The 25,983-nt window shown below is 43.6% G+C and overlaps 1 long non-coding RNA gene across 1 annotated transcript in view; it reads left to right on the top strand.

Moving 5' to 3' along the window:
- The first annotated feature begins 1,094 nt into the window (after positions 1-1,094).
- The window catches only part of LOC110483544 (uncharacterized), a 156,422-nt gene continuing 131,533 nt past the window's right edge, over positions 1,095-25,983 (top strand). The window contains exon 1 of the long non-coding RNA XR_002467595.1: positions 1,095-1,153. This is a non-coding gene — a long non-coding RNA (uncharacterized LOC110483544). The remainder of the gene's footprint in view (positions 1,154-25,983) is intronic.

Below are 25,983 nucleotides of genomic sequence, written 5' to 3'. Positions count from 1 at the left end.
GGCATGAAGATGGCTGTTACAGCATTGTTTTTATTATTCATCAAAAGGAAACTTTTCAAAGTAAATACATCAAATACTACATAACATAAGCTCTTCCCAACCACTGCTTCCTCTACTTTTTTCTCTTCCCCTACCTCCTATTTTTATAAGTAACCAAGTTGTTACTCTAGAGTCAATTTCAGGTCATCTTTCATTTGCTCAAAATATATCCTTATTGGCAAGTTATTTTCCCATTATTCAGGAACACACATATTGTTTTACTTACAGCTGTGTGCTGTATTTTATGTTCTCATATAAATGTTATGCCTGGATTATCATAACTAGAGCAAACTGGTTTTAGGGTTTGTTGATGTTGTTATTTTTAGGTTCCTTCCCCTGCATCCAAAACAGGAGAGAAATATTATTTTATCTATTTTTCACTATTTTTATTTAGTTCTTTAAGTGACTGAGCTTTCCACATTTCTCTCTGCGGAAGGTAGATTTCCTTCTTTGGCTGTACAAGTTTCCTTACTTTGGAGAATGATGATAGCTGAGGTTTGTGAAAGATGAACAGATAAGCAGCATTTCTTCTATCCTGGAGAGGTAGGAAAGAAGACAAGGCAGGGACATATTCCAGAAATTCATTACCTACTGTGTAAAAAACCTAGTTTTTCCTCTCTGTTTTAATCTCTTGCTGGTTTCAGTGAGTGTCCCTGTTTCTAGTGTAGTGGAATCTGATGAAATCTGATGAATTCTGCATTTGCTCACTACTGTCTTGACTTTGGGAGCTAATAAAATAAAAGCTCGTATTTACATCTTGAGGGCCCAGTGAGGCAAGCACCCAAGTTCCATTGTCTCCAGGATGTTGTTAAATATTTGCTGAAGTGATGAACTTACTTGAGGTCTTGATGCAAAAGAATGCATTCTAGCAGCAAATGCGTATTTTTATTATTAATCTTATAATGTATTTCATGCCTGTATGTGCTAATTCTTGATGCATTATAGAGGCATACAGTATACAGAAGAGATGGATTTTCTTCTCTGTGGATGAAAAAAGAAAAAACAGAATTTTCCCCTTATTTTTAGGATGTCTGGTAAAGTGGAAGACCCCTGAAGGAAATTATGCTGCAGCCTTGTTGTTTGGGGATTTTTTTCTGCATAGTCTTCTAATGCAGTAAGTCAGAGTTCTTTCCCCCCCTGTTCCCATGAGGGTGGGCCACATGCACCTCTTAAGCTATTCAGTTTATTCATACTATCTGCTTGTTAATTTGTGAATCACTTTAAGGTACTCAGGTCATTAAAGAAAGTCTCCTCCTGGAGGTTTTTAAAAGAGGATTCCTAGATTTTTTGAAGTTAATATATTTGTAGTTTGCATGGGCTTGTTTTTTCTGAGTAAATGTGTGCTAAATGCTAATGTTTGCATTATAACTGAGTGTTTTATTGTAGGTATGATGTTTAACTGCCATCCAAGATTCAAGAACAGAGCATTTGATCCATGTTAGGTGAACTGTTAAAAAATTCTGGTCTCTTTCATTATTTTAACCTCCAAAAAAGAAATCTCCTATAGGATAAATGTTTAAACATTGAGGCAAATGGACAAACAAACAAAACAACCTTTCATCGTTGTTGGTGGGAAAAGTGTGCCTTATACTTTTGCATGACTCACAAGGAGCAGCTGGCACAGTTCTGGTTGCAAGTAATTTTTTGGTTATTTGATGTTTTCAGGAGGCGAGAGAAGAGCTTGTAGCTGAATGGTTTCTCTGGCAACTTCCTGGCTTGAACTTCAGGATGAATGTCAAGTGAAAATGCCAGTGAATGACACTGATCAGGACATGTTTGTGTGACACTTCTCTTCCCCAGACTAATTTAGTTATGCCCTGTTCCACAACAGTTTACAAGTTGTTCTTGAAACAGCAGAGTATCCCAGAGGGACCAGGTTTGCTCTTTGCCCACCTTGGCCTATTCACCTTCCCTGCTGCCCTGGGAGCCTTTGCTGCTGTGCCAATTACAGCCGTGATCGGGGCTGTCTTTAGTGGATATTGATATCTGAACAAACAAAGCAAGAGTCTGGTCTTGATTGCTGATGTCTTTGCAATTTGGCTTCCTGTGGCGTGTTTGTACAGATGTCATGGCTGGTATTCCCCTGCTTTTCAATAATCATGACCATATTGGGGGGTGGGAGGACAGGACCGATTTGCTGTGAGTTTGCTCACGCCCCGCTCCTGTGGTTGTGCTTCTGTTCAAACCTCACTGCCCTACCCCCTGCTTGGGATGGTGGCTTTTCTTTCCACCTGTCCCTCTTCAGAAGGGCCTTGTGATCCCTCATTCTCAGTCTAGAAGAGTTGTCATTACAGTGACTGTAGTTATGCTGGTCACATCTTGTCTGCAGATGGAATGAGTGCTTAGGGGCACACAGAGAACACCTCAAAGGAAATGGAGAGCCTGAATAAATGACCAGGATCTCAGTGGATCCTTTGTACAAGATACATGGCCTGGATACCCCTCCTTTCCTGAAGACAATGTTCTTTGTATCCTGCTGAGTACTTGCTGCTGTGTTTGCCCAGAGCTGGTGTAGTACAGCCCAGCCATGGCCCCCTCGGATCTGCATAGGAGGAGCAGCCAACAAGCAGCTCCAAGCAAAAGGAACTGGAAAGACAGATTTGGGCTCTTTGCTCACCCTGCTGTGTGCTTGATCACAGACAATAATTTCAGTCACACCTTGATTCCTGCTAGACTGAGCTGCGCTATCTATGTAAAACAATTTGCTTTACAGTCAAATGATACTACGAGTTCCCCCATCGCTCCATCCTTTCTGCCTCAGGCAATACCCTCGCTCTTATTTCAAGATCTTTTTCCCTACATGTCTGACAAGTTCAGGGGTGGAGTTGGGAGCACTTAAATCCTCTGACTTTTTGTGGTCAGCAGGACTGTAGGAGCAGGCTGCTCCAAGCAGAACTTCCCCTCAGACTACTTGCAGTCATATCCAAATGGTAGTGGGGAAGAAAGAGAGGCTGATTGTATGCTCTCCAATTTTCTCTATTAGGAAGATCAAAAGAATCTCTGCCTTTACTGGCAAATCTCAAGGATGAGTTGTGGCAGCCAGACCAGTACTGGTCTGTGTTGAACTGTAATCACCCAGAATAAATCAGCACTAATTGCAGTCTAGGGCTGTGATTCCAGAGGGGCTGCTTAAGCACCACACAGTGACCCCCCTGACTGCCTGGTTGTTAAAGCCAGCAGCAAAACTCCCAAGGACATCAGGAGAAACAGGGCTGAGGCTGCGCTATTATGTGCTTTAAAGCCAAATACCTTGCTGCCTCTCTGAGGAAGCAAGACTGCTAAAGTGATGTGGTGAGCATTGTGATGGCACCTTTGGCAGTGTAGCTGCCCCAGTATTTTGGGATCCAGAGGGAAGGTAATACTTCGGCTTTCTGTCCACACGAGAGCTCCACAAAGCTGCTCTGGTTGCCTTGGAGAAGATGAGGTGGCTGCAGGTCAGGTTCTCATTCTTTCCCAGATTTACCCATGGCAAGATCTGCCACCCACTGTGACAGAGGCTATCTCCTGGCCCCGTGGTTGGCTGTGGCACCATCCAGGCTGACCGTTTCTGCTGTGGCCAAGTAAATTGTTGTTCTTTCATTGCTCTCACCTAAGACGATTCATCTTCTTTTGTCTCCAGAGGCAGCAGTTGCTGCCACAAGGGTGATATTATGTTATACTGGCTAAGTAATTTTTGTTACAAGAGTGCAGACAGACCAGCAAAATATTTCCACAATGCAAAAATATGTCTATGGTACCAAATTTTATTTTAATTTCCTTCCCACCAAAACTATATTTGAAACTAATGCAGTTTTAAATATAACTGAAATATGTATAGTATAAATTTCAGATTTTCCTTATAAAAGGACAGACAAGAAAAGGAATTCAAATCAGTTTAGAAGCTCAATTAGACTGAAGATATGAGTGCTGGACAATTTCAAAGAACATTTCTTAGCTGCTATAAAGGGAATAACTTTTTCTTCAATAAAACAAGGTGAAGATTGGGAGCAACATTAGTGCAAAGGCACAAGTATGGTTTGCAAGAAAGCAAAGCGGATGGCCCACCTTCCTGCCACTTGTCCCTGGGGAAAATGCTAACAAGAAGGGCACGCAGGAATGGAAATGAAATGGCTGTGGTGGGCACATGGCCTGAGCCATGGGAGGTGGTGAGGACTGGGAAGAGCCAGCCCAAGTGCCTGTACACACCAGTCCCACCAGGCTCAGGGGAAAAGACATCCCCCTGCATTAAGTAAGAGGCCAGAAAGCTGAGCAAGCTCAGGGTGAGGTGGGGTACAGCAGAGCTAAGCTGGAAGCTGGGGCTGTGCTGCCTCTTGCCAGGACCTGTCTAGAACTGGGTGATGCCTCCTGCACCATAGGGGATGGCAGCAGAGGTCCAAGCCTTGCACTTGCAAGCTGAAGGCTGGACACCTGGTCCCATTTGTTCAGTTATTAAGAGAAATTAAAAGTAACCCTTGTTTGACTGATCAACTTAGTGCTGAGAAGCTGACACCAATCACTCCTGCACTTGACCCCTTCAGGGCAATTTATAAACACTGGCTAACTAATCTTCCCTGTGTGGCTGGGGGAAGGAGCAGGGATTTTTCTCTTGTCTCCCACCTCCATTTTGTATGGGTTTGATGTGAGATAGGATCCTGTACTTGTTTTCTCCAGGTGACAGTGGCCAGGAGCAGGCCTGGTTGTGTCAATGGGATGAGGCAACATGGCTCAGCAGGACACAGGTGAGGACCACAACCTTGGCTCAGGAGAGAGATTTATAAGTAGCACACCACATTGCTCTTCTTTTTATAAACAATCGGAAATGTCTTGATGCCAGATGCTCAGCTGGTGTAAATCAGCAGAGTACCACAGATTTATACCAGCTGGAGCACTGGCCCCCGTGCCCCAGTGGGAAGGGGATGGGGGAAAGGGAGAGAGGCTGTTTCTGCTAACTGCTCCAGCGACCTTCCTTCTGGGTAAATATCTCCATATGTTAACAAATGCTAATTAGAACCAAAAGCACGGAGGAGCTCTCAGGATGTGTGTGTAACAGAAGCACCCCAGGATCCTGCACTGCTGTAATCTTTCTCCTCCCACTGGATCTCACCTTTTATTTGGTGTTGCACCTCCCTGACTGATATTTAACCTTGTTCCTGGTGCTCTTTGTTGGAGTTTTGCCATGCATACAATATTGCTCTGATGGGTGTCTACAGACACCTGGGGACAAGCCCAGGTGTTTCACTGGTCAAGGGGGAAATATGTTTTGTTGCAGCATGCCTTGCAGTCCTGTAAGTAACTGTGCTCATCAATCAGAAATTGTAGGAGAAGGGACTCTGGAAATATCCTGTCTCCTTTGGCTTCCAGGTGACCACCCTCTCTGTGGACTGGGATAACTCTGAGCATGATCATTTCTAGAGCACAAAGGTGTCATGGTTAAAAAAAGAGAAAAGTACAACCATCTGTAATACTCTAAATATAATAATAAATGAAGACCAGTTTGCCTTGAGGTCAAGTGGTGAAGTGGAATTTTCAGAAGTGGGTTTTTGAAATACCTGTTTGTACAAGGGCTAGAGTATCTCCAGGGGAGGCTGTGCATTGGAGCTGTCATGCTGGTATTAGAGTGACATTTCAAAATGGATAGGATTTAGTATCCGATTACTGTGCTGCCAGTAATGGCAGTTGCAATGTTGTAAGGGGTAGGGATAAATATGTTACACATTCTCAACGTATCATATAGCCAAAACATTTTGGGGAAAATTGAAGTATACATGATGAGTTTCTGGAGATACCCTAGCATTTCACAAGGGGGTCTGTGAGTTAATTAGCAAATCACTGATGTGCTGTCTTTTACTCTCCTTTACTTTGCCAAGGATTTATTAGGGTTTTTTAATTGTCATTGTTTGCACTTGATAGTTCTGGCTTAAGTGGTTTGTATTAGAAATAGACCCAGGAGACTTGCAACAATTTACACTGCCGGTGTAACAGAGGTACATGTGCCTAAATATAATGTATATCTTTATTTCTCGGTTAGAGTGTCGTCCCACTGTCTCTAAATCAGTGGCAAAAATCTTGTTCACTTCTTGTGGGTCAGAGGTGGGTACAAAGTACTGTTTCCTCACCCGATCAAGTCAGCCTAGTATTTTTGCAGTAGTAGAAAAGCAATACATGCAAGAAAATAAGTGTGGCTTGTAAAGCAGCAGTCTAACATTTGGGCTGTGCATAAAATGAATGTATTTATGTACCCCAAAGAATAGGAAGAGAAAAGATCCTGAATATACCTTGACTCACGCAGAAATGCCCAAAAGATGATACTCTAACTTCTGTGTTTTCTCATCAGTTTTCACAGCCTTTCAGTGTTGCTGAAGTATTTTGTTTGGATACATTTATGGAGATTGCCATCTAGGTCTAGCTAGCTTTTGTCTCAAGTGACACTTACTGTGAGCAAATTAGCACTGAAGCCAAATTAGTTTTGTTGTGATGCCTCTGCAGCCGGTACAGCTTTTGTAAACAGATGCTGCAAGAGAGGTAGGTTTTTTGCATCACTTTAGGTCTCTTGAGAACTAAAGTGTTCAGGTGAATAACTGGTTGAGAGACAAAAGAAATACTGTTAACCTAGAAGTATTCTCACACTGTCTCTTATTAGAAATTCATTATGTATAGTCTCTGTCACTTTTCTAGAAATTTTGGCTGAAAGTATGCTGCAGTAATTCCTCTTCTTTATGCTTAGTTGAAATCCATTCCATCCACACCACATGTAACTCAGATGGCAACAGGTACTGCACAAGCAACTCTTGAATTTTTATAGCAAATGTCAGTGGAATTTTAAAAATATATTTTGCTTGTTTTTCATGCACTTCTGCCAACTATTTGGTAGTGATGTTTCATTTTTGAAAATAATATAAGCCTGGTCTACAGCCCAAAATTCTTCCAGGAGCTGAAAGACCTGTCAAAGATGTACACTTGCTGGCACTTCCTTACTCTCCTGCATGAGCAGAACAGTCTGGTTTCTTTTGTCTAACCTTCATTCTGCTGCTGAAGGACTATCTAGTCTCCTTCATCACCTGCTGCTACATGTTCCATAATATGGGTGTTCTTTGTTAAGTCTCTGCGAAACACAATGGTCTATGAATAGTGTAACCTAACTTTTTTTGCCTGTTGTATATAGTCTCTCTGCTGCAGTCAGCTGGATGGTTCATTAGCACACACATAGTACTTCCTTGGGCTGGTTAAAACTTACAGGAATTGTATTTCACTACAGCATCTCACTTTGCCATGGACACTAATTTTTCCTGTTGTATTTTTTTCAGCAGTGCAACACAGGTCTGCAGATCTGCCCTCTGCCAGGATCAGTGAAATCTGTGGGTGTATTATTCCATGCCCCAGTCCTACCATTTCCATCCAGACTCCAATGAACTTCCCCATCTTTGTAAGGTGGATTGGGGTCTGACAGTAGGCAGCTTGCACCTTGTTTTGTATTTTGTCCAGTTTTGTTGGCCTCATGTTCCCAGAGCTCAGGGACTGACATTGCCCATCCAGCTGAAACACTTCATTGGTTTTTGCTGTAGTTGCTTTGAAGCCCTGGAAAGAAGTGATGTTGGCAAAGGGGAAACATTCACATCACAGACACTGTCAGGCTTTACAAGTCTAAGCACCCAGGACTTAAAGAACACACCTACAGACACAATGGAAGTGATGCTGACATCAAACCAGTCAGGGTACTATGCTAGCTTTGGGCTGGCACTGGCTGCAACACCCAGTGATCTCTGGCACGGGGGTAGAAATCACCACCAAACTGTGTGCCCTCTTTTACTACAAGGTGTGATCCTGGCAGGAGGTAATCAATCCCCAAGATGCACCATGAGCTGTGCAGCTGCACAGTCTGTTAGGCCCCTTGTCAGCATTAATGGTGCTTCAATGTTGAAATACTGATGAGCTAACGTGTGTTCTCTCCATGCTGTGTCTCTCCTGGTTGTGTGCAAGACCCTGTTTTGGGATCCTACCTGCTCCTGATCACTTCAGCTACCACAGTGCTGGCACAAGAGGTGAAGAAAGGGGATTATTTGAAGCAAATAGCCTAAAGCTAATCTATGGACAAAATCTTCTTACTACACTGAGCTGTGACTGATAGAAATGGGCAGCAAATGCTGATGTAGTCTTTGTCAACAGAATCTTGGTGGACACCTGGTAATGGACTTCACCCTAGGCCTATCATCCTAAGCCAATTCCTGTGCAGATAAAAGCAGCCCTTTCAAGCTGTTACATTGGGGTTTAAAAGCAAAACTGAGAAGGCTTCACTAGGGAACTTGATCTCTTGTAGTGTTTATTCTCACAAACCAAGAGCAGCAATTAATATCTCTTTCAGATGGTGAGAATCTCTTTCAGATGGTGAGAATAAACAGTCCTGTAGACATGCAGAGGAAATGGAAATGACACACTAATTTTAATTAACCTACTTCTCCTCAGCTTTGCTGCATAGCATCAAAATATATCTTTATGGATCCTTTGGGTACATACCCTGGAATCTTCCTGAGCTGCTGGCTTTAGTTGAAAGCAGGTGGTTCCACATGTGTACCTAAAATCTATGTGTTTCTTGTGGGTTGATTAGCAGAAAGGTGTCTGAACCCTTGGTTCTCTTGCTCCATCTGCATATACCCTGATATTTTGAAGATATCCCTATTTTTAAATGCAACCATAAGATCAAGAAATCTTTAAATGATGTAATTTATTGTGATAATGCTGACCATTGCTCTGATTACAGCTTCAAGCAGTGCTTAGTCTTCCCTGGATGCTTCGTATATGCTAATATAAAACAGTATGGCAGAAAATCTGATGTCATCTGCAGCTGCCATGTGGTATTTCAAAGCAGAAGGCATTAACCCTTTCTAGAAAAATCTCTCCTGTGAATGGTAGAGGTCTTCTTGGTTGAACAGCTTACTCAGCATAATTATTCACATCTGTACCTGCTTGCCAACCCCACCTCTCACTGAGGTCAACTGGCACTGCTCCATGGAGTTTGGAAAAGCAGTAATTCTTACTGCTAGCAGCAGATAATCTTGACCCTTTGTTTGGGCTGTGCTCTATTTTATCAACTTCATGTCTTTCAACATCTGGTCCCATAAAAATATTGAGCCACAGCAATGGGGTTTCTATAAATACATTTCTTCCATACAGAGACTGACAGCATTCAAGTTGCAAAGTGTTTCAAAGCCATGTGGGAGGAGGGATAAACAAGGTGAAGGGGGAGGCAAGGTGTCTTATTTCCCCTCTCACCTCCTTCATCTCAAGCCCTGATGTCCTCCAGGATGTGTTTTTAGTGTTAATGGCAGAGGTGCTCCAAAGCAGCAATAAATGTGGGCCCCAGATGTTCTAATTCAGTCTGGGCCAGGCAAGGGAAATGCATGTATTATTTCACTCACCAGGATGTAGCTCTGACAGCTCCAGTTTAGGCTAAAACTCTGCTCCTGTATTTCTGCCCTCACCCCTCTCCCCTGGCCCTGGCCGGGCATCCTTGCTCCAGCTCTTTGGCATGGGCACAGCTGGCCCTTGCAGCTCTGAGCTGGGGGAGCATCTGTGGCTCATCTGCCCCCTGAGCAGTCCAGGCAGCCTTAAGCCAGGTCTGATCCTGCTGCTGCATGGGGAGGAGGCCAGGGGAGCTGGAATGTGAAGCAAGAGTGCAGTGGTGTAGGCTGCCTTTAGCAGAGATGAGTCCTGCATTTAACCTGCTTGGAAGGTTGTGTAAGTCAAAGCAAAAAATTGCTACTACCCCTTCCCATGAGGACAGATGGCCTCATGGGTGACTAGAAGCACCAAAAATGTCACTGTTTGAAAGGTGTAGGTATATAAAATGCGTATCATTGTCATAGAAGATGAGAAGGTTGCCCTCTCTTTTGTTCTGCAAAACACAGCCCTTGTGATCTGCAGCATGTGCTACTGTACTATTGATTTACTGCTTGATTATAATGACATTTCATAACACAAGTGTTATTAAAGACTTGTTAATCTTCCTTAAGGATCATATTCCTCAAAATGTTTGAGCAAAATGCTTTGCGTTTATCTTTAAGTACCTATTTAAATAAACTCAAATGACTTGCTGTATCAAGGTTTTAATTACCAGTTGCTCTCCTTAGAAGCTTGTGGCTTCTTCTACGTCCTTATAGGATTTCTGAGGTTTTACCCAAGCCCTGCAAGACTTCCAGCATCTCTGTCACCCCTTCCCTTGTATGTCTCTCTCAATCCCAATGTAAAGGACAAATACTTTCTGAAACATGCCTGACTCCAAGCTAAGTGGATTTTGACGAGGTTTGTAAGGGATGGCGGATTAACAGCCATCATTGGGAATTAGCACAGAAAGTATTTTTCAGCATATGGGACATTGATGAATGAATGCTGTGTGCACCAGGCACGTGGCATTAAACATCTACGTTGTGTCAGTGTCTAGAGGTGGCAAGAAGCTTATAGTCCTGTTGTCCAGGGGAATTTGCCAACCTCAAGAACATCTCCAGTCCAGAGCAGACATTACATCTTCAGCAGCATGGTCTACTAAATATTTTGTGTTGTGTTGTTTTCCTGACGTGCACTGGCAGTCTTGTTTTGAAATGATGATGCGTCTTGAGATACATCACAAGGGTATGAAATTATTTATTTCTGCTGTGACCATCTATGAATGCTTACTTGCAGAAGGAGGTGTAGAACTCAGGTTTTATACCTGTAGTGCCCCATAACTGTGAGCAGAAGTGAGTCTTAACAGCTTTAAACAAAACTCCTTGATGTGACTGGAAAGTCTCCTACAACCTAGTGCCATAAGGGACTGAGGCCTTGGCTGTGCTTTTTGTCTTTGCAGTTTAACTAAGTTCAAACTGTGATTTTAGCTCAAGTACAAACAGCTTTGATCTTTCCTGTTACATCTAGTCCTATGTTTGGATTAAGCTTGCAATAGTCTGGATACAGGAGTGGAAGAACTGGCTGCCCAGAGATGTTTTGGAGCCACCATCCCTGGAGAAATTTAAAAGACGTGTTGATGTGGTTCTTAAGGACATGGTTTAATCATGGACTTGGCAGTTCTGGGTTAATTGTTGGATTTCATCTTAGAAGTCTTGTCCAACCTAAATGCTTCTATGATTTTACAGATCACATATCCTTTAACTATGAATTTACCATTTTTATATGGTATGAGAAACTCTGAAAAAGTTGCATGAGAAAAAAAAGAATGCATGAGAAACTCTGAAAAAGGCTGAAGCCCCCCATCTCCTTGTAATGTTTGAAATGGGCTTTCTGTCTTTCTTGAAATGTCAGGATTATATGCTTCTTATAGAATATTAGTAGTAAAGTTAAGGAAAAGTATTTGGTGGAAAGCATACAGGCATTTCTTATTTTTGCATGGCTCTCTGTTTCTTTTGATGGTTAACAAGAAATTATTGGTTTTTCAGGGTCCTTAGGCAGTTTGTGTGTCTGTTTTCCTCTGAAGAGGTGAGAGATAGTGGAAGAAGGAAAAGCTACTTCATGTCTACCAGGATGAAAGCCTGCATGCCAGCCATAGCCCTACAGAGAGAGGCTGAGAATGTTGGGGCTGCACAGCCTGGAGAAGATAAGGTTTTGTGGAGACCCCACAACAGCCTTCCAGTATTTGCAGTGGGTCTACAGGGAAGCCAAAGAGGGGTTCTTTGTCAGGAACTGTAGTGATAGGACATGACTAATGGGTACAAATTGAAAGAGGGGAAATTTAGGTTAGAGGTGAGACACTGGAACATGTTGCTCAGGTAGATTGTGGATGCCTTAACCCTGACAGTGTTCAATGCAAGGTTGGATAAAAAGCATCCTGGTCTAGTGGGACGGACATGTCCCTGCCCATGGCAGGGTGGGTGGGACTAGATGATCTTTAAGGTCCCTTCTAATTCCTTAACATTTTATGATTCTCTGTACTCTGCATTTACACCTTCATGTGTGAATTTCACAAGCTGTTTTGTGGCATCTTGTCACCATGTTTGTTTCTGCCCATAACCAGATGTGGATTTTTTTTAAAATTATTTTTCATTTTAGTTACAGTGGTGTGAAAATGTACATTGATTTTTAAATTTTTTTCTTTTGCAAGTCAAGGAGGGGAAGAATTGGTTCTGTTAAACCAGAACAAACCTATTGACTGTATATAAACAGGACTTCTTGAAACTTGATGTTGGACTGATTTAACCTTCAGTGTAGAATTTCTCAGCTGAGTTAGGCTGAAGCAGCTTTATGAACAGAAGTCCTGCACTGCCTCACACCTGCCACTGGCAAGTTTGGTTGTGCAAAAGGTGTAGCATTTGCCAGCAAAGCCCCCTCAGTGGCTTAGAGCAGGCAGCCCAACTAAATTAGGACTAGTTGTGAATGGAAGAGCCCTGGGAAGGAGAGGAGAACCACGAGGAGGGCAAGAGACAATTCATGGTGCTGAAATAAAGTGCTTTGCATTTGGCTGTAAATTGTGAAGCAAGAAATGGGTACTGGAGAAGCTGCAGGTGCAAGCAGTGGCAGCTTGCATTGCTGTGCTTTATTAGTACTCTTAACTTGCCATTCATTTAGCAGGGCAGTCAGAATAGCCACAGGGGGTTTTTACTGCTTCTGGGTAGCAGAGGTATGAACATCTGTCATATTTAAACTAGGGAATTCCTGTTACCTTCCATCAGTGGAAATTTCCTGATGAGCGAGTTCCCTCTTTTGCATGCTTAACATTCAGGGTTTGGAAATCACACACTCTCTCTTTCCTCTGAGTTTCTTTCTGTCTCACGGTGCCAGCATTGAAATATTTTATTCCCCACCATAGGGTGTTTTTTGATGTTGTCATTGATGATTGTTTTCATTTTTGGTTTTTTCTTTTATGGTTTTGAGTCAGCTGTCTTAAAAGAGGAAGGCTTGACCATCTGGTTCTGGGAACATTCAGCATCTAACAGTCGTGGCTGGTTTGCACATCATCCCAGGCTGGGTTAAAATAAACACAACAATCGTGCTTGGAAAATAAGATGCACCAGGTGTTAAACAACCTTTGTGAGCTCCGGAAAGGGAGGATGAAATTTATGCAGCACTTGAGAGAGATCTAGGGATTAATGGAGGGGTGTTACAAAATGAAATCCTGGTTTCCTTTGAGTCTGATGCCTTATTTTGAAAGGGAAAAGGTGGAATAAATAAAACTTGGTTAAGAACCCAAGGGATAACAGTAACCCTGAAAACCGTGGTCTTCACATCAGAGGAGCTTGCTTTCTTTTTTTTTTTTAACATAACTTTTTTCCTCAATATGTTGACTCTCTAGGTGTGGTATACAATCACCCTTCTGACAAGGAATGAGGACGTTCTCAGAACTGGCCATGAATTGCCATACACAGGAACGTGCAATTAGAGAGAGCCATCAGAAAACCTGCACAGCCCCTTTCTGCGGGGGTGCAAGGGCAGGAATGCTGTGCTTTCAGCCGGCTTTGTTCCTCTCACCATTCAGATGGAGTGGTAGACTGTTAAAATTTCCCCCAGTCCCCAGCCTGCCGGTGCTGCTCATTCCTGCTCTATCAGGGGATGTAGTTTTGTTTCTGCCTTTTTTTTTTTTTTTTAATATATATTTTTAAGGTCAATATATCTTTCAGAGTCTCCTGAAAACCTGCGAGCTTGTGTACTTCATATTTTTTTCTTTTTCTTTTTCTCTTTCTTTCCTTCTTTATTAACCCTTCTTTTTACCCTCTTTCTTTCCTTCCAAGTAGCCTTTACCCTGCATTCTATGAGCAGCTGACAAAGAGAATAAGTAATTTCTTAGCCTTTCAGTGTTGAACTGCTTCTGTTTTTGTGAGTGGCCTTTGCACCTGTTGTGATAAGCAGAGCTCCCTTCACAGCAGCACTGAAAGGGTGGCAATCTTTTTCCTCCCCCTCCTTTAAACTTACTCTTTCTTTCCGTGAATACCAATAATTAAGGAAAGCGCTTGAGTCTGCACTGGATTCTTTAGCCTGACAAAACCTAGTATTTATATAGATTAAAATGAACAGGGAATGAACCAGGGTACATTTCTCATCAGCTTGGTGAGAACTTTCTGGAGCAGGTTTATTGTATGAGCAAAACAGGATGACCAGTTCACTTAACTAAATTTGGCTTTACCCCACCCAGCCTTGTCTGTCCTGTTTATACCTCCAAACCTCCTTGTGTGAACTTGCCCCATCGTGTGCGACAAAGCATACAAAATAATGTGCACCACTGAGAAAAAAAAAACCATAAATCACTGCTAGTTAGCTTTTTTTTAAATGTGCTTTTCGGTGTGCTTTCTGATAGGTCCCTTCTGTCCCTTCTTGCTTTAATTTGTGAAATACTTGTAGCTGTGCAGCTTTATTTGCTGAAGTTTGGTCTCCTGGGGGCTTCTGTCACGTGCTTTGGGCCTCCCCCTCTGCCTGTGACTGGTGTGCCAGCTCCAAGCCAGGGGGACCCTTGACACTTGAGCAAGGGTGAGAAATATCTTCAGTGATCAACCCTCAGCACAGGTCTCAAAAAAGGGCACCGTGAACCAAAAAAAGAGAGTGGAAAGGCTACCCAGCTGCTCACACAATACAAGAGAAGGCCTTGGCTGCTGTTCAAAGCTGTTCTGAGTGAGTGTTTCAATTTAATTCTAAATTAAAAGCAGCCAGTGTTGTATAGCACAGGGAAAAGATTATGTATTAATGCTTTTTCCCCCTGACATAATCCTAATGATCACACTAAAATAAATAAAAGTTAAGCCTTCTTCCTCTCTTTCCCCCATTGCTATATTATGCTGTGGCCAGCAGCCAGGTTTTCATAGGTGAAAAGAAGATGAGAGAGATCCCAAAACTGCCAGACTGAGAGGGGAATTGTGTACCACCAAGCTTCACTTCGACCTCCTCCCTCCTCCTTTGCCATTGACACACTTTTCTTCAGGCTCCCATGGAATAATAAGCAAGAGAAGAAGCCCTTTAGCAAAAAGTCTGAGTAAAACTGTAGTCACCAACAGAAGAAAGCAGAGGGTGGTGAGGTGCTGAATTACTAATGTGTGTGGGGGGACATGTGTCTGATGGCTCCTCCAGGAACCCTGGTGTTGGTTCCTGTGGGAGCAGCAGAGTGATGCATTATTGGAAAATGTCTGTCTTCTTAAGAGCCGGTGGTGATAAGTGATACTTCTTGGGATGCTCTGTGGTCACATTTCAGTGGGCTGAGGGGATCCATGCCTTTGGTGGAGGCAAAATGAGCTCGGAATGTGGCAGGCTGCAGCACAGGGCAGGCAGCCCTCTGGTAGTCATGCTCTGCTGGAAGGCTTTATGGGTTGTGCCATATCAGCTCCCCATCAGCCCACATGGTATCTGAAGAGCAGTGAACACACCCAGGCAGTGCAAATCCATGCTCCAGTTGCAGTGCCATCTGGAACAGGTGAGGTGGTTTAAAAAGACGGCTGGGAATTAAACCCCAGTCACTGCCCGTTTTGTCCTGCCTCCTTCTGGTGAGAGAGGGACAAAGGCAGGGTTGAGGTAAGAATTTACTGAAAGCAAACAGCACTAGAATAAGAAATGCATAGCAACAATATTAGCAACAGAAGTACACAAAAAGAAAAGGTGGTTTACACATAGAAAGTGTTCAACTCAGTCCCCTGTAGCTGCCAAAGCTAAAACAAGATGGCAGATCCTGCTGCTTGGCAGCAACACACTCAGGTTATTCCTAACACAAAGACAAGATGCCTGATAGAGTTAAAGAAGCATTTTGGACAATATTCTTGGCCATATGATGTGACTCTTGGGGATGGTGCTGTGCAGGGCTGGGAGTTTGGCTCAATGATCCTTGTGGGTCCCTTCCAACTCAGCTGATTCTGTGAAGATGGCAGGTGCTCTCTGTCACTGGTGTTCCCTGTCCCCAGGTCTGAGAGAACAAAAACAGTGATGGACAACCCTGCAAAAGCTAGATTGTCCAGATATAACCGTGTTGTTGTGCTGGGTGTTTGACTGTGCTTCCTTGGTGTGTGCCTGCAGTATCCCAAATTCCCATGACTCCCACCAAACAGGCTGAGTCCCTCTTCTGATGGCCAGGTAGGAATAGCTCAACATGGGGGATTTCTCAGGCTGGGAAGTCCCCACTGAGAGGGCTGAGTGCTTGCTGTGGGTGAGGGATGCTTCTCTCTGCTTTGGCAACACCAGTGGTGCTTCTGGTGGAAGCTTCTCAGCTGCTGTGAAGCTGGACCATCAGGGCATCGATGTGTGGGTTAAGAGGACCTGAGCCAACAGGGAAATGTGAAAGATAGTTAAAGTGGTGCTTGGATTGTGTCCCTCCCAGTCCTCTTGCAGAGCTGTAAATTGGGAGCAGAACTGAAGTTTGGTGGGTGTTTGTTTCACAAATTTCTGTTATCTTGCTTCTTCCCCCTTTCCCAATTTGATGTGTCATGGCTCAACATTAAGTGCTTGTACATCTGTGCCTGTACTGTCTTTTCCTTAGGAGATGCGATTGAAATTTTTGAATTGATAAATGCTTTGTTCAAATAGTAGCTGTGTTGGAAATGCCTCTGGAAATGAAGTGGCCCACATGTTCCTTCTACCAGCTCTGGACTCTCCTGGTCATCCAGCCCTTGTCTCCACAATGCAGCTTTATATAGGTCCCACTCTGCATGTCTGAGCATCTCTTCCCTGCCACCTCTCAGCTCAACTGGGAGTGTCCTCCTGGAATAACTGAATTATACTGAAGTAGGAAACATGCTGGGAAATTACATAGTAAAGTTAGGGCAAGAACAGAAAATTGTGTTTCCTAGTCACTGATATTACCCTGTAATTAACAAACTTTTACTCTTTAAAACATGTATCAATGATCTTCATGAATTGCTCATGCATTTGCTGCTATAGCTCAAGGAGAAATAAGTACTAGTTGCTGACCATGAAGACACCACGTTAGAAGCATTTTATTTGGGAGAAACTTCCTGCCAGGCCAAATGCAAGGCAAATCCTGCAAAAAAACCCATGTGCACGGACATGCTTGCCTGAATATGTGGGAAAGGGGTGTCCAACTTTGTTGCTCTCTTTGGATGATCCAAGCCTTAAAATAGAAAGTTTATCCTAGAAAACTTAATGAGGATTCATAAAACCTGCGTATATATTTAGAAAGCATAGTGAACTTGTCTTCAGCTTGAAACAAGGAGATAACATATAAACCCTAGAATATTTCTGCAGCTTGTACTAGAATGAGAAAGTGAGGGCCAAAATGATACAGAAGAGGAAAAGTGCTTGTATTGCAGATGAGGCTCTTCTTGGCAGGTCTGAGGAGTGGTGGTTCTGCTTTCTGTCACGCAGGACTCTCTGTGATGTGCATTTGATTAAAGCTCAGCGAGCGTTTACACGCAGAGTCCTACAAGCATATTTCTGAGGCCGCTGAGCCTTGATCGGTGTCAAGTGAAACACACTGCAGAATCAGGGTAACCAGGAGTCTGAATTCCAGGGGAAGCTTCTAAAGGGGCCTGCCTCAGTGGCATAGTGAAGCACAGGAAGGTGACTGCTTTCATTGAGAGTGGAGAGATGGCAGATGCTAATTATGACAACAAAGACATGGACACATGCAAACAGATTTTGTTTGGTGGGGGAGGGATGGGAAGGAGAGAATAAATTCCATCCCTTCCTTCCTGCCCACCTTATCTTTAATTTAAGGCTGATGGATTGATTACCATTTGTTATGATAAGTCCATATGTGTACAGATCCAACGGTAGGATTAGGTTCCTCCTCCTTTGTTATTTGAAGTCAATTGCAGTTCATTAAATCTCCCTCATCAGTTCTACCACCTGCTCCTCTTCCTTCCCTGACCCAAAGTCACATGCCCATTTACCCTCTTCCCTTTGTTTTCTGTTTGTTTCTCTTTTAATTACATCTCTTGATCTTTTTCCCATCAATTATTTTGAGGAGAGAATTGGTCAGGAAACATCAATGCAAATGAAATTGTGGTTAGGAATAGAAACAAAGATGTTCAAGGGAGCTTTGGTTTTCATTTTCTAAACAGTTCTGGACTTGTGCTTGCGATCCTGACATACCCTCTTCCCAGGGCGTGAAGCAGGGTGTCTGCAGCACAGGAACAGGGTCCATCCTTCTTCATTCACCCCTGCCTATGTTCAGTGAAGGTTTTAGCAGGCTTGATGGACATTTTTAGCTTCTTCTGTCATCCTGAAATCTCACACTTGGCAATGTTATACCATGGTGGAAATCCCACGACCAGCAACAAGTTAAACAGAGATGAAGACCCAGTTTTTTCCTTGGCTTTGTGTGCATGGCCAGGCAGCTGGACAGCAGGACAGAGCTGCTTCCAGGACAGCTCTTGCCCCTGCTTGTAGCTGAGTGAAATAGCTATATGGATTTAATCACCAGGGTTTATGATTAATAGGTATTGCAGCCTCTTCTCAGTATCCCAGCCAAGGTGAAGGCAGTGGTGGGTTGGCGCCGTGCCGAGATGGGCTCAACAGCCTCACCACAGGTTGCACCGCAATGGGTTAGCAGCGTGTACAGGCTCAGGGGGATGGGAGTAGCCGGCAACAGCTGAAAAAAAAGGAGTGGCAACACATTAAAAGCATTTGAGCGCTTGTCTGACCAGGCGCCTGTACCTCTCTCCTAAGCCAAGTGTTTATAAACACATTGTTTTTTCACTCAGGTGAGGAGACAAGTCTTGATCTTGCTGCATGGAGCAGTTTATGGCCTGTGGTATTGGGAGAACTGTGCAAAAACAAAGGCAGGCAAAGGAGAAAGTGCTTTTTCTGCTGTGGGTAGACAAGCCTCAAAACAGTCTTAAACTGAGGTCTGAAGTTTAACCAGCTGTTTGGCAGGCCCAAACTCATCCCTTTATTTCTTTTCCCCTAGGTCACTAGAAATCCTGTCTCTCACACCCCTCTCCTTGCTTTGCAAAGGTCTGTGCTCCCTATTTGCAACATAAAAATACATGCAGAGAGGTTGGGATGTTGTTTAATCCCTAAATGGAGAAATAATCACAGAAACCAGGTGGCAGCTTTCTAGTCTGATGCCCCTTCTCTGGGGTCAAGACATAAAGAAATCCATATGTTCATATTCATAGGTGCACATGGGCAAGTGAACCTTGTGTCTCATTAACTGCCTGCTTCCGCTTCTCTTAAGTGCCATTCCTGACTAGTCAAAGGGCTGTAACCCATCCATGTGCTGGGGTCAATGGATTGTCTTGATCTGTGTTTTTATCATGCTTTAAAAAGTTTTTTTAAAAGTTCATCTAGCATTGCAGTGCCATCAAAAGGGTTAATGCTACCTGAGGCATTTCAGATGTTGTCAGGGCTTAACCTAGGCAGCACAGAGAGGGATCAGGTGACTCTTAAATGGACAAAAGTCCAGCAATTGAGTTCATTTTGGACAAGCAGTCGTTGGCATGCATGCTTCAGCTGAATTTTAGTCAAACCTCATAAATGTGCACATAGCTGGAAAGCCAGGAAGGAGTCTGTTTTCCAGAGGCCTTGATGTGTGTTGCTTTCCCCCATGTGCATGTGGGATCAACTTTTTCCTCCCTTTTCAGTGCTCTTGATTTTGTCCCTGATGGCAACTTGGCAGAGCATGTCAGTCCAAGAGAAGCAGACTTGAAACCCAAACCTGCACTCTATCCAGAAGGGAGGGAAGGAGAGGAGGTGCAGGTCTGACAGCCTTGTTTTCGCACACGAAGCAAAATAAAGAGATGGGCAAGATGGAAGGGGAATGATAGATGTGGTTTTTCTAAACAGATCCTGGAAAAACAGTTGATGGTGGAGGAAGAGAGCCCAACTGTTATAGGATGATGAATTTCAAAAGGAGCATCCCCTTTCTGGGCTTAACTGATGGGCAGGTTAATGCTCTCTTACTGTATAGCTGGCAGGCTGGAACTGCTGCATCACATCATTTATAAGAAACTTTTTCTTTCCGTTTGCTCAAAAACTTAGTCTCAAAACACATTTGTGATTGCTACCATGAGTGGAATTTAGGTTGGACTGGTAATGGGATTTACCTGTGGTGTGACCCCTGCTGTGGAAACAGGACCAGTAAAGGTCTTTGTACTCCTGGCCAGATACCAAAGGTCTCCTGCAGTCTGTGTGCCATAAAGGTTTCACCTCGTGTCATGGCTTGTATTTCAGTGACACTCAAAGTTGCCCATCCAGCAGAGCTCCCAAAAGCCAGGTTGGCTGTCCTTGCCCTGGTTGGGCTGGGCTGTGGTTGGGGTTAATCTTTCCCAGGCACAAATTAGGTGACTAGGTGACTAGCCAATATATTGCATGGTTACACATAGGTGTAACTATGCAATATATTGGCTTTCATACAAAGCTAATAATTTTGTAGACTTTAATTTAAAGGGCCTGTTTGTTTTCAGAAATTTGTACTTGGTTACCTTTTTGCCCAAAGATGGAAGAGAGGCTTTTTCAGGGGTCCATGAGGTAGTAAAGTAAGGGTGTGTGCATAAAATGACCAGAGGTTCTTGCTGGCTGAGTTCAGAGCCTTCCCGCATTCCCTGCTGTGGGAAAACCAGAAAAATACCTTAATTCAGCTGCAGAGGTATTGCGAAGTGCCAAGTTTTGTTAAGGGTTGTGTTTTACCTGGGATTCACAGTGGCCCAGATGCACTCACTTTTTGCTTATGCTTTGGTTATGGCTGCAATATTTTATTTATGTCTCTCTTAAATGAATCCAAGCCTTCAAATCCCAAGATCCGCTGTCGCCTTTTTCCTCCAGCCTGACTGTTTTGGCTATTCTAGATAAGTAGCAATGTGTTGCACCAGGTGCCAGAATGACAATGCAGCTGGGACAAGTCTGCCTGTAGGCTGAAGATACGAATCCAAACTTGAAAAGCTGGTTTTATGACAAAGTAAGGTCTTCAATTCCCAGTCTAGCTTTGGGTCAGATTTGCTTCTTGCAGGAGCCAAGTAAAACGTTCCTGTGAACATGTAAATATGTCAGTGGGGAACAGGACATTCCCAGCCTGTAAGATACTGGTGCATCAGCATTTTACATGTGTATCAATTTGAAGGAAGCATATGACTGTGACATGTTTTGCTGGTAATATAAAGAAAAAACCATTTGGGCAAACACCCTCATGCCTGAAATCTACCACATTTTATAGTGAGTCATAAATTCTTGAAAAACAAGTCTCCCCTTCTAACTCCTAATCAGTCCCAAGAAACCCCACTGAGATATAGGCTGGCAAAAAAGCAATATGTCTTTCAGTCTCTGACAAAACAAAAACTCTTACTCCTTTCTATCCCTGGCCAAACATAACTGCCACAACAGTGTTCTTGTAGTTTATTTAAATCCTAGGTGAAGGTTTCAATACACAAAATAAATGTGAAGGAGTTTTAAGGGTCTTTTTTCTTCCACCCTTATTAATTCAATCAAAATCCTAGAAGAGGAATACAGAAGGGGAAAAAATTATTTTTGTAGCAGTAGGAACCCAGCCTGACTGCTTTGGGTACATGTGTAGAGGCACTGAATATAATTAAGTTATTCATGTGCATAAAGGTTGTCGGATCAGACCCTATCTTTGTAAAATATTTAATTACATACCATCAGAATCATGTCAGCTATGAAAAAGCAATGAAAATACTAAAGTGTGTCAGTGAGCAGTAGTAGTAACTGTAGTGATATAAATGCATTAAGCATTTAGGCACAGCTCACATACACTGAAGACAGCAAGTCAATGCTGGTTAATAATTTGCAAACAATACATCAGCATCATAGTGCATATTCAAGCAAATTATTATGCCTGTTTTGCCAATTAGTACTCAAATTATGCTACGTGACACCTTACTCCATGCTTTGGATGGGGAAAGGAAGCCACAGGCCCATCATCTGCTACTCATCTCTTCAGTCAATGCACTGGCGTTGTCCCTTGCTACGAGGGTGAAGGTTTTATTGCTTTACTTTGATTGATGGACGAGAGGCAAAAGGACCCCGATGCTAAAAACAGGAGCAAGGCAAGGCACTTCAGTTTGCCAGTGAAGTCACACGCGTGACGGAGGAAAAGCACATTGTCAGCAATAATTCTGCCTGGGAACATTTGGCGAGAGGGCACAACCAGAACCACAGACTGGGAAGATGTGAGCTACAGAGTGACGCCAGGTTTTGTGCTGGCAGGCAAAGGTGAAAGCAAGAGTCAAGACGAGAGTAAGCAGGGCATCCTCATCCCACGCACTCCGGGGGAGTAATTGCAGCTCTCCGAGAGGTTGCATCAGTGTTTGGTGCACCACTTTCCAGGGTTGCATCAGCTCGTACCTGCTTTGTTTGTGCTGTTGGTAGAGACTGGAGTATTAATAACTCATTCCATGGGGAGTTAACCCACAGTGGAAAGCAGAAACTGGGATGGGAAATACCCAGAAGATCTTGGAGCAAATGTAAACCATGGGGAGGGAGCGTGACAGCAAGCGCTACTCGGTGCCAATCTGTAGCTGGCTTTGGCTATGTGGGTGGGGTGAAGTGGGTGCAGGGCAGGTTGTGATTTTACTTGAGGTCTGTAAATACAGAGTGGGTAGGAACAGGTAGCTAGAATAGCACTTCCTGCCTCTGAGTCAGCGATGCTGCATAAGGGAGAAGCTGGCAATCAGAGGTCATGATTGAGCTACATTTCTACAGCAGGTTTATTTTGTGCTGCTTTTCTACATAACTTCTGTATTTTCACTCTGTGCAATTGGTCAAAAGCAAAATATGATTTTCTATGCATGTGTGCACAAACATGCTGCACTGCAAGTTCCTTATTTGAATCTTTGTTCAGCACATGATGCTGGCCTTCAGTTGCTTTCCTGCTCTTTTTTTTTTTTTGCAATTTTATTATTACTTCTAGTTCCCGTTTTGTCCCCCTTCAGCTGAGTGACTATAATCTGTACCAAGTACATGCTGTAAATAACATAGATTATATTTGGTGGACAGCAGGGTGCAGGACTCAAGAGGCATTTCAAGAACCAGCAAAAGTGCCATGGTCAGTTTTGTAGCTTTTAGGTTGGATCATCTCCTCCTTCTTGCCGTCCCTTCCCCCGTGATTTTCTGATGGCTGCTTCTAAATGGATTTTTATCAGGGGGGAAAAGCAAAGTGGATGACAGCAGATGTGTTCCCTTAACAGTGTCTTTCCCTCAATGGCTCTGCTAATCATTATGTTTTGCTCCATAGGACTTTTTATTCATTTAACAGGTTTATTTCCAGATTACATATTTGTTTTTATACTGTTTCCTTATAAATACAGGCACTGCAGAAAAAGCTGGCCCCACCATATTTCATGCAGTATTTGTTTATAGTAAGTGGGCCTCACTGAACCTGCATATACAATAAATACCCTTTCAGGATTCCCAGGCAGGAGTGGAGGGAACAGATGGCAAAACAGACCCAGGATTCCCGTTTACAAGGGGATCTTCAAATAACACAGGAGAAATGATAGCCATTAAAAAGCCTGCCTTCAAGTGCCTTATTTTTTGGCCAGAAAAATTGGATACATTAGCTGCTTTTTATTACTGGGGTTTTTTTGAGTTTTAAGGCATGTTTTTTACATTCAATAACAGTCTTTCAAGGATTTGAAGTAAACCAAGGAGCAGGCACCTCCTTTGTCAAGGTCATCTGTTTGATCCATCTTTTCCGTCACCCTTCTTCATAACAATTCAGACTTAAAAGCTAACTAGACAAGATTCAAGACCATGTCTCAGACCCGTGGTCTCTGAGAGGTGCTTGAAATATGAACCATGGTCCAGGGGGAAACTTTGCAAACAGCTGCCAAACCTCACATCCCGGTGGCAGGACTGTGCCTCACAGATACCAGAGGACTGGGAGAAACTCTTTGTACTGGAGATCTCTCTCATTCTCTCTTGGGTGAGGGAGAGTAATTTGAATTTTATTTTTGCTTTAAAGGATCAAGCAGGAGAATAAAAGAAGGCTGTTCATGTGTTGTTTTTCTGTGCTGTGAAAAGTTTGTATCTGAATGTGGCCAGGGGAGAAAAAAATACAAGAAATCTGCAAGTTAGGGTAAGAGTACAGGACTCTTAATTATCCCAGGGCTTAAAGTCTGCCTGGTTATTTGGCAGTGCCTCTGCTTATACCTGCTAAAACACATAATCTGCCTGCTTGACTCAGTGCTCCTTCCAGGTGAGTTTTGACCTCCTCTCTTTGCAGAGAAAGTGCCTCAGTAGTGGAGGTTTTGCATGGGTGTTTTAAGGGACCGCCAGGACACCCCACAGATCTCCCCATCCAGAGTCCCCTACTTCCCACCAGCTCTTGGTCAGGGAAAGGTAATGGCCAATGTAGATACAACTGTCTGGCCTGGTTGAAAAGCTGTAGGAGATACCAGCCCCATGCCCTGCTCTCCACTCAAACCCACTCCTCCTTGTGCAGAATCTTCACGCACTTCCTTCAGCTGTGAGCAAGGAGTGCTGCACTGGGAAAGGTATTTGCAGTCTGCAGTCAGTGGGTGGTTTTTTTTTTTTGGGTTCTTTTTTTTTTTTTTTGTTGGTTTAAAAAAAAAAAAAAAAAAAAGACTTGAAAAAGCCAACAGGCCTGAAGTTAGGTGCTTGTCAGATTAGTGCAGTGCATTCCCAAATAATTAGGGTGTTTCCTGTAACAAAAGATGGCAACCACAAGCCTGGAAACCTGACAGCTGCTAGGACCCCACTGGCTGCCATGCAAGCTTCTATTCTGGCGGTCATGGTGTCCTAAAAGTCATGGGCAAAATTAAGTAGAGGGTGCTGGAAGAGACTGTGATGGCTGGAAGAGGAACCAGCTCCCATGTACACAAAAGCACTGGCAAGAACACTCATGAAAGCCAGCAGCCCAGCAGTGAAGGGAACCTTGGGTTCATATGTGAAATCTGGGCTGGCATGGCATGAGTGAGAGGTTTGGGCTGAGCTTGGAGTCAAGTCAAACATCGCTAAATGTTGGCTGTCATCATTAGGTTGCTAGATAGAAAATCACAGCTTAAGGACTAGGACCTAGTCAAGACCTATTTTGGAGGCTAAGGCAGAGCATGACCATGACAGCCACAGTACCCTGTGAGCCAAGTGCAGCTCATGGAAGCCACCAACAAGGCATCCCTGCAAGACAGTCAGGCCTTGGGGTGTATTCTCCTACTGCACACCTTGCCTGTGCATCCTGTGATCCTCCTCCTCTCAGTAACTGAGCTGCTGCAGACCCACTGATGTCAGGATCCCTCTTCTGATAGGTAGAAGCCTATTTCTTTCTCAGGTTGCATCAGCCAAGTGCTTTGCAGCCAGGGGTTTTCCCTCAAAATCTCAAATCCTGTTCCAGCTAAATGTAGCCACCAGCTTCTTTCTTAGCTGCTGCCTCTTTTTCTAAAAAGTTTTGGTTGGAGGGAAGAGGTGGGAGAGGTGAAAGTGAACTCTCCATTAGGCTATTAAATTTCTGGATTCTGACTAGCCTGTTTGTAGGTGTGGTCTTGGATCTTTACCAAAGTGCAAAAATTTTGCTGATTTGGTGCTTGCTGGGACACAATACATGCTGTTCTGGAAGGACAGAGCTTTGTGCAAGGAAAAAAACAAGGTAAGAACATGTGATGCATGACTAGGGCTACTCTAAGGCAGTAAGAGCAGTGCTACCAGAGGCAACACTGAAAGTGAGCAGGAGAGCATGGTCTGGGGATGGGGAATTCACTCACCCTGCCAGCCTGTGCCTTGGCAGCATCCTGGGAAACACGGATTCACAGAGTCCCCCGTGTTTCCACTCACTGTCAGCAGAGCGCTTGCTGTTTTGTTTCCAAATGGCTTCAACTAAGGTCCCTTCCTAAGGGCAGAAAATGCTCCAAGGGCAGAGACTGCAGCTTTCCTTAGTCATTGCCTTTATGTTCTGCTGGCAAATGTGCTAATTCTGAAGTGGGAAATAATGGGCCTACCAGGGTAGGAGTGGGAAGAAAACCAAGGAGTAAATTGAGATATGTCCTTATGCCTAAACAAATCTGATGCCTCTCCTCCCCCCCTTCCCCCCTTCCCCGCCTCCCAGCAATATTCAAGCCTGCATTCTGTACATCCAGACAATGC

Source organism: Lonchura striata, chromosome 1, assembly GCF_046129695.1.
Source record: "Lonchura striata isolate bLonStr1 chromosome 1, bLonStr1.mat, whole genome shotgun sequence".
NCBI lineage: Eukaryota > Metazoa > Chordata > Aves > Passeriformes > Estrildidae > Lonchura > Lonchura striata.
Note: the sequence above shows the minus strand (reverse complement) of the source record. Positions and strands in the feature narration are given on the sequence as shown.